Genomic DNA, 9,620 nt, shown 5'->3' with positions numbered 1-9,620 from the left:
CCCAAACCACTTGGGCAGATTCCTCAGAAAATGCACACGTTGGAATCCTGTGTTAATATTGGGTGGTGGTTCACCATCCCTGAGTACTGTGACGTTTGGGAGACTGGGTGCAGCTTCCCCATTTATCTCTCCCCTTCCCCCAGAAACAAGAAGAATAAACAGCAAATTTGGAAATAATGATTTCACCAACTGTTCCCTAGTGCTCGATCCTTTCCACCCTGATCAACCATGTAATTATCATGAAAAATAAAATAATAAAAATATGAAACTTCTTACTAAGACTTGGTGAGGAAAGTAAAACATTTTACATTTTTTAAAAATATATGGTAAGGCCTGCCATGGTAGCCTACTGGCTAAAGTCCTCATCTTGCACATGCCAGGATTCCATATGGATGCCAGTTCTAATTTCAGCAGCCCTGCTTCCCATCCAGATCCCTACTTGTGGCCTGGGAAAGCAGTAGTGGATGGTCCAAAGCCTTGGGACCCTGCACCCACATGGGAGACCCAGAAGTAGTTCCTGGTTCCTGGCTTCGGATCAACGCAACTCCAGCCATTGTAGCCACTTAGGGAGTGAATCAATGGACAGAAGATCTTCCTCTCTGTCTCTCCTCCTCTCTGTATATCTGCCTTTCCAGTAAAAATAAATAAATCTTTAAATAAAACTGTATGATGAACTAGAATATGTATGTAGAAAAGTACATAAAGCACACATCGTTAACACATGCAGCTAAAGCAATCATTTCAATGCCAGCATTCAAAACTTACCACACAGATACCAAAACAAAAGTAACTCATAACCTCTAATATGCCTCCATTTAGCCCCACTATTTCCTTTTCCAACAAGGAAGCTCACTATCCAGTCTTTTGTAGCAAATGCTTCTTTGCTTTGCTTCATCTTTATTCCTAAACATGCTCAATAACATCTCATAAATTAAATTGCCTATTACGTTCTCTTCTGTGCTTTTTATTGTCTAGTTATTATATTTTCCAAAGATCTCTATTTATTTGAAAAGCAGGGAGGCAAATAAAAAGAAGAAGAAGCAGCGAGACAGAGAGAGAGAGATCTCTTTTCTGTGCTGGTTCACTACCCAAATGGCTGTGCTAGGGTAGAGCCAAGAACTCCAACTGAGTCTCCCATGTGGATGGCAGGGTCATAAGCACTTGGGCCATCCTCCACTGCCTTCCCATGCACATTGGGAGGAATCTGGATCAGAAACAAAGCAGTCAGGACTGGTACTCTGATATGGGGTGCCAGAATCACAAGCAGTGGCTTAACACACTATGTCACAATACTAAACCTTTCTAAGTATTTTCAGTTGAACATTCAGGAAAGGGTAGATTTGACTATCTATATGTAGGATTAGTTGGATTTAAACAAAAATGAAACATGGGGTACACATTTCACATAGTGACTAAAACTACCATCTGAGACACCCATCTCCTATGACAGAGTGCTTCAAGTCCCAGCTCAGTTCCTGATTTCAGATTCCTGCTAATACACTCCCTTGGAGGCAGCAGGTCATGGCTCTGACAATCAGATGCCCCACCCAAGTGAGACCCCAGGATTACACTGTGGTCCCAGCTCCAAAATGGTGCTCTCTGTGGCCATCTACGCATCTAATTCTAGCTATCTCTATCTCCTCTCTCTCTCTTTTTAATAAATACATAAATGCACATATACAAATTTGTCTTCATCATATGCAAAATTAATTCCAGCAAAATGTAATATTTATATGTGAAAATCAATGCAATAAAACTAGAAAGTAATAGGGAATATCATCATGGCCAAGAAGTGAAAACTGCTCATTTAAGTAGGATACCAAATTAATAGGAAAAGAAATGAATTTCCAGTCAGAAGTATAGTGTATTAAGTAGATAGAATAAGGAACTATGAAGCATGCTAGTGGGTGCCCTAAGAGGCTCTGGGAAAGCTAATGATGAGGATGGTGAATAATCCTATATTGGGATCAGTTTTTGTAGCTAGGAAATAGACAAACATGGAGGAGACCTTCCCTGGATATTTTCACAGAAGGGAACCATAGGAGACTCTGGGGAACAGTAGTGCACATGGTGATGAAGGACTTTTGTGGTATGATGAAGAAACAGTGAAGGACACTCCAAGAACTCCAGGAATATTTGTGTGATGCCTGGATATTCCTGATGCATAAGGCCAGTTCTGTCAAATATTTGGGTGACTAAATTATTCTGTCCTGTATTTTAGATACTTTCCCATTGAAGAATAGGCCTGTGGAGGCTTCATAAAGTCACAAAAGCTCATTACCTTCTTTATTTTGTTTTTAATTTAATTTCATTGGTAGGCTCTGGGATTCCCCCAATCCCTTCCCAACACCCCCCCCCCCCCCGATGGATTCCTTCACATTGTTGCAGTAGTACAGTTCAAATTCAGTCCTGGTTCCTACACTGCAAGTATGTACCTTGCATAGAGTCCAGCATCTTGTTATCCAGATAAATTCAACAGTTTCTTGGGGAGACCATCTCTGATCTGAAAGTAGAGGTGGCGCAATATCATTCTATCCAATGAAAGGCCACAACATAGCATCAACAACAATTTACAACATTATGGAGTTAATTGACAATGGTTTTGAGTGACCAATATGTCAGAAAATGCATTGCCTTCTTCAGGATGTTGATGAACTGGAATATGCAGATGGAAATAGGGGTGAGAGAGTGATACAGCTGAGGTGTCACTGCAGTCAGAAAAGGAAATTCTACCTTGACATCAGTCTCAATTTCCTGTTGAATCTGTGCTTTAAATTTTTTTTCTTATTTTATTTATTTGAAAGGCCAAGTTAGAGGCAGGCAGAGAAAGAAAGGCAGCATTTCATCTGCTGGTTCACTCACCTTCCTACCTATTCATTGGTGAAATACTGCCACCTGGTTCCTGTAACTCCAAGAATGCTACAACAGTGCTAGCATTAGTCTAGTTTTAAGACCCAATGACAAGGTGACATATGGGGCAGGTTATGAGTTATATGGAAAGCAAACTCTGGAGTTTCTTGAGGAAATAGGATATGATTATCTGTCCTTCCAAGAACCTCGTCCTTTTTGTTTTCAAAGCTGCTCTGGATGGGTGTGGATACTGGACTCAGGAGACTTAGTCCTTTATGGCCTTAGTGGAAAGCACTTGTCCAGGATTAAATCAAATGAAAAATGCTATGATATTAGTATTTAACTTCTGGTGGAAAGTTAAAATGTGTGATGGGAATGAGACTGAAAAGAAAGAAGAAAGAGATTTGTCAAGAGTCACCAACCCATCTGCTGGTTTTCAGAAGAAAATGTGGAGACAACAATGGAAAAGAAATCTGCTGTTCTATTCCCTTATGAAGCATTGTTCAATGATCTTATCTAACCTTTATATCAACTGTCCAAATAACATTTTATACCAGTTCTGGAAGGTGCCATAGAAAAGTCATAGCACAACAAAACCTGTACTCCATTTGTTGATAAAACATAAGAAGAGCATAAAATTAGGGATTATCAGTTTTCAAAAACAGAAAAAGCATTAAAATGTTCAAACCTGCTGGAACTTTCTAAATTAAAAACTGGAACACTCCATGTACATGAGACAGACTCATGAAAAGGAGGAAAGTATGTTTCAGAGGGAAAGAGTAAACAATAAAAATGGTAAGGAAAAAACCGCAGGAACAGCAAAAAATGAAAGGCACGAGCTGTGAGAGGAGTCCTGCCTGAGGTGAGCAAAGGTCTTCCTTAAGGAACAGAAGCAGTGTATGGAGGGAGCCACCTCACGAAGGCAAGGACTGCAAGAGAGGGAGTTTGGTGAAGCAGGTAGAGACCACTCAGGAGCCTGTATGTGCTATCTGAGGGCTCACTTCCATTTCCAGCCCCACTACTGAGTTCAGCTCAGAGCTAATGCATGCCCAGGGGGCAGTAGATGATGGCTCAAGTACCTGGGTCCTGGTCACCCATGGAGGAGACCCAGGTGGAACTCTGAGCTCCTACAGTCCTGTTGCAGACATCTTAATACTGAACCCATGGATGAAAGATCTCTGTGTCTCAGCCCTTTAAATAAAGTAAAAATGTTAAAAATAATAGTAATAACAATTTTTAAAGAGTTATACAGTTGCAGATACAAAGAAAATTTAATAAGAAAATCACTTTGGAAATTCTGTTTAGAAATCTAAGACTGTGTGCCTGGTACAATAGCCTAGCAGCTTAAGTCCTTGCCTTGCACGTGCCGAGATCCCATTTGAACACCGGTTCTAATCCCAGTGGCCCCGCTTCCCATCCAGCCCCTTGTTTGTGGCCTGGTAAAGTAGTCAAGGACAGCCCAAAGCCTTGGGACCCTGCACCTACATAGGAGACCTGGAAGAGGCTCCTGGCTTCAGATTGGCTCAGCTCTGGCCATTGCTGCCACTTGGGGAGTGACTCATCAGATGGAAGATCTTCCACTCCATCTCTCCTCCTCTCTATATATCTGCTTCTCCAATAAAAATTAAATAAAACTTAAAAAAAAAGAAGAAGAAGAAATCTAAGACTATGGGGCCAGCATGGTAACCTAGTGGCTAAATGCACCAGGATCCCATATGCGTGCCAGTTCATGCCCTGACTGCTCCACTTCCCTTCCAACTCCCTGCTTGTGGCCTGAGAAAAGCAGTGGAGGATGGCCCAAAGCCTTGAGACCATGCACCCACGTGGGAGACCTAAAGGAAGTTCCTGGATCCTGGCTTCAGATAGGCTTAGCTTTGGCCATTCACTTAGGAATGTGGTGAGGTAGGCAGATAGTTCAGGATCACGAGCTTGGAAGTCACTCCATCACCACCACATAAGTGTTCCCTCCTGCCCACCTGTAACTCTGAGCTATTACCTGAGAGGGGGCAGTATTGCATTATTGTGTAGCCACTCCCCTCATAAGCCCATATAAAGGTTCAAGATAAGGAGTCCTGCTGGTCGTGTGCTCCCATTACTCTGGCACTCCGATTCTTGGCCTCTCCAGTACCTCTGAGGACAGCTATCCCCTGAGCATGGCCTCTGTGTGTCTGTATTCCTCACCCTTTGTTTACTGCTTGGGTGGGACAATGAATATAACAATGTTAAGATGCTTCGTATTTCTGGTTTGTGTGCTGTCGGGAGTTCCAGAAGAGGTGAGGCCTAGCAGTAGTGGAATGTGGGCAGAGAAGCCAAGGAAAGGTGAATGTCTGTGAGGAACCTCAGTATCAAAATCCCAATCATTTGCTCATGGCTCATTGCTACTAAGAAACTGTGTGAGCTTGCAAGCCAAACGGCCTATGTGACCTTTAGCACTGAAGGGCCCCAATTCTTATGAATCAAAGCTCACATAAGTCTGGTTATCTCACAGGTGGTTCCAAGTAATTAAGTGGGTGCTTCCCTTAGTTGCTGGAGGCATGGGCTGTCCAGCCTAGACAGGTAGTGAATGTGTGGTATTTCCCCTCACCTTGCAGGCAATTGTGAATCGCCCCTTTCCAAGCTGTTGTGGCCTACCCCTGTAAAAACTCTATGAATGTGCTGTTCTGGGCCACACTTCAGTAAGGGGTGTTGGTCCTGACCGGCTGGCTGGCCAGTCAGTCTGCCAGCTGCCTGCTCTCAACCAAGAACCCAATCTCGGACATGCCAAGGTTGAATAAACCATCCTTGTGCACTTGGATCAACTATTCTGGGGATTTCTGGGGATCTCAAAATCTGGGCACAACAGCCTGCAGCTTTGTAAGTGTGGTCGGGTTGCTTGCTACATGTCTCTTAGAATAATTTATATTGTTGGGGAAGCTGGGACATAGGTCTTCAGCTTAATCCTTCCTCTTAGGGTTACAATTGATTGGATTGCCACATGGACTTGTGATTTGCTATTTTTAGTGGTCCCTGTTATCACCAAGCTTGGTTAATAAAGACTCCTTAATGAACCTTAGACATGTTTGGTTTAATCTCGCTCATACCCCACAACAGGGAGCGAACCAGCAGATAGCAGATCTTTCTCTCTGTCTCTCCTTTCCGTAAATCTGATTTTCCAATTAAAAAAAAATTTTTTTACACTGTTAATGTGAGGAGTTATTCAAACATCCCATCTTGGACCTTGTGCCATTTTCTTCTTCCCCTTCCCCACAACTCACAGAACTCACGCTGTCTAGGTTGTCCACCAATCAGATGTAACCTGGCACATTACCTGAGAATCCCACTCCCCAATCCCTGGCCTCTCCTGCCCACCCGTGGCTCAGATAATCTCAGTCGCCAGTCCCTGGGACCAACACACAGCCCCTCCCTTTTCCTTCCCCCTCTTCCCTTCCCTGCTCCTGGCTCTCCCCATCCACTCCATCTTGTCCTTTCCCTGGCTCTGGCAGCCCCCATAATGCTACAATGGCAGGAGGTGTGTCCCTTCCAATTTTCTCACCCTCCACCCCTGCTCCTGTTCCTATCCTGCTGGAATAAAGGACCTACTAAGCATTTTGCTGCATCTTGGATTTTGGCTTGCGGTAAACTAATCATGAAAAGAGGACTTGGCTGCGGGAATTAGCTGCATGTAACAACATAAGAACTTTAAGTGAGCTTAAAACCTAACAGTTAAAATTGAGGGTTTGGGTTTTTCCAGTACTAACATTGTCATCATCATACTATAAAGTATCACTTGATGAAGAAGGAAATATGAGTCCTCATGGAAGAAATACACCTTTTTTCATAGGCACCACCCACAGACTCAGCCTTCCAACCCAGATTTTACCACATCATACTCAGTACAGGCCAATTCCTGTTGCAAAGGCATTTTAGTTTTTGCGCTGACATTTTAAGAAAAGTATTCCTGGAAATCCCCAGCCCCTCCCTGCCTTTTTTCTTCAGCCAATAGTGACAGAGAACATAGCAGCATCACTAGTCTCCAGCAGACTCTTCACTTCAGGAGGTCTGGTCTGATCTCAGGTCTTGGGACAGAATGACATGCACCGAAAGGAAGCTTAACAACCTAGTTCCACGGAAGGAAATGAGATACCTTGTGTGGAGAGCCAAACTACGTTTTAAAAGGCAAGGCAGAGTGGAGGGTGAGGATTAAAGTATCTTGTCATGAGTGGGGGAGGGGTGGTAGCGCATGTTCATACTTGTATGGGAAGTCCCTGGTTGGTTTTAAAAGGGAAGGAGATGGCCGTGACGCTGGACTCTACTGGCTGCTGATGCATTGGTACCTGTGGTAGATGAGATGGAAGCGGTGAAAAAGTCCAGGATTCCACCTGCTGATTGTCGTAGGACAAGCTATAAAGCTCCTACAAAGCAACACCTCCTGGTGTACAACTCAGTTAATCATCACAACAGAATCTTAACTACTGAGTCTGACATACAAGGTACTTCTCACATTCAATAAATGTTTGTCAAATTTCGCAAGTGAGTAGTGGTCTAAGAATTGCTCATTTCAACAGAGCCAAACAGTCATTTTTAGGCTTTAAATCCAATTTGAAGCTCATGAATTTAAAGTACTTACTCAGTTGAGTTCATTATAGAATATGATTAAAAGTTCAGCGCTTCTCCCAACTTCCCTCCAATAGAAAAGCACTATCTTGGCTGACCCAAGATAAATGTTGTAAGAGCAGCTAGTGAAATACGGTTACCTTGAAAATAGAGCAGCGCCGTGTTCCAGGTTGTGAGGCAAGAGTTCTGGCACTCAATACCCTCCTTGTTCAGGCGCCTTACTCCTCTGAGCTTCTACCTCGTCACCACTGAAATGGAAAGATTGAATTACAGGGTCTCCTATGTCAGCTCCTAGCTGCCTGCAATATGATAAATATTACCAAACATTTAACTTGTTATTCCACTACTTCGGTTATTTCAGGAACTGAAAATGACTACTGAAAGAAAAAACGAATGCTCTGAAAACCAAATTTAACAACAACAACAACAACAAAAGATAACACATTTTAACCATTCCAGAAGAAAATAATTCCTCAATATGACTAAATAATGTTAACTGATTTTAAAAATCTCCTTTTCAATTCTTTTTCATAAGTCCCTTAGAAGAAAAATAAGACCAATACTTATTGGAATTATTTTTACAATAATTGTGCTCATTAGAATTCAGGAATCAGCTAATACTCTGCTACTTAAAAACATTATTATGGGATGGAAACTTCCCCCTGCAGCTGGGAAATACAAGAAGTTTCAGAGCTTCCTTTTTCATTATTATGTACTTGCTAGCTGTCCAATTCTTCCCTTGGCCACTGACCATATGTAGGTTTATTAGTAACTCCCTTTATAAATCTTTGTAATATTTCTAATGAAGATGGACAATTTCATAACATTCTCAGCTTGCCAGTTTCTGGGTAATGATTAAAAAAGAGAAATCTCTGTTTTATATATGAACCAGGAGTTGGAGACATGGTTCAAATCTTATGCAGATGGAAATATCCCTAAATAGCATTATGGAGGGCCCATCTCAATTTTCTTCAAGAATACAGGAAAATCTGTCAAAGGAGAGATCTGCCATCTTCAGCACTGAAAAGAAAACCAGTTACCAAATAAGAGTTCTACTCCATGATTTAAGCCTTGCCCTGGAATAAACTCCAGGTATGTGTCAATAGGATAGATTTGTTCTTGAAAGTATGTATCATAATTATGTTTGCTATAATATTTTTATTAACTAAATTTGTGGGTTTTAGTACAAATATGTCTGCATAGCATTGTAAAAAAAAAAAGCTGAGATGTCCTGTGACCCTTCTACCTAGGTAACATAAAGCATAGAGCATTGTGTGTGTGTGTATGTGTGTGTGTGTGTGTGTGTGAACTGCACAAGGAACACAAGCATACTGGGAAGTAATGAATATATAATACAACAAGCAGCTTTATTCCCAATTAATAGTCAAATTGCTACTGATACCTATAATTAAGCTATACTATAATTTTATATACATATTGTAATGTAATTATACTATACTATACCATACCATATTTTTTACCTTTTCCTATACATATCATGTCATTATACATTTATACACACGCACACACACATACATATGTCAGAACATTTCTAAGAATGAACTGAGTGAATGCCTTTGTGATAACTTGGGGAAGGAAGAAAAGATGAAGAGATAACCTCTATGCTTATAAAAACTGTACTGTGGGGCCCAGTGCAATAGCCTAGTGGCTAAATCCTTGCCTTGCCCACAAAGGATCCCATAAGGGCACTGGTTCAAATCCTGGCTACTCCACTTCTCATCCAGCTCCCTGCTTCTGACCTTAGGACCCTGCACCCATGTGGGAGACCTGAAAGAAGTTCCTGGCTCCTGGCTTTGGTCAGTTCACCTCCAGTGGTTGCAGCCACTTAGGGAGTGATAGAAGATTCTTTCTCTCTCCTTCTCTCTGTAAGTCTGATCCACCGTTCCAATAAAATTTAATAAATCTTTTTATTTAAAAACTGTATTGTCTAAAAAATAATTTTTAAAGCTTCAATGTAATATCACCACCAGGATATTAACAATGATCCAATCAAAATACAGAATGTTGCCATCACCACAAGAATCACATTGCCCTTTTATTACCACATCTACTTCCCCATCATCATCCACACTTACGCCACCCTCCTCTTAGCCATTGGCAACAACACGCTTATTCACCTTTATAATGTTTTCATTTCCAGCGTTTTATGTAAGGAG

At 41.7% G+C, this 9,620-nt stretch overlaps 1 long non-coding RNA gene across 1 annotated transcript; it reads left to right on the top strand.

Moving 5' to 3' along the window:
• Positions 1–7,044: 7,044 nt before the first annotated feature.
• Positions 7,045–9,297, top strand: LOC131480395 (uncharacterized). The gene is made up of 3 exons (XR_009245491.1): positions 7,045–7,359; positions 8,420–8,535; positions 9,209–9,297. It is a non-coding gene; the product is annotated as an uncharacterized LOC131480395 (long non-coding RNA).
• The last annotated feature ends 323 nt before the right edge of the window (positions 9,298–9,620 follow it).

Source organism: Ochotona princeps, chromosome 1 (assembly GCF_030435755.1).
Source record: "Ochotona princeps isolate mOchPri1 chromosome 1, mOchPri1.hap1, whole genome shotgun sequence".
Classification (NCBI taxonomy): domain Eukaryota; kingdom Metazoa; phylum Chordata; class Mammalia; order Lagomorpha; family Ochotonidae; genus Ochotona; species Ochotona princeps.
Note: the sequence above shows the minus strand (reverse complement) of the source record. Positions and strands in the feature narration are given on the sequence as shown.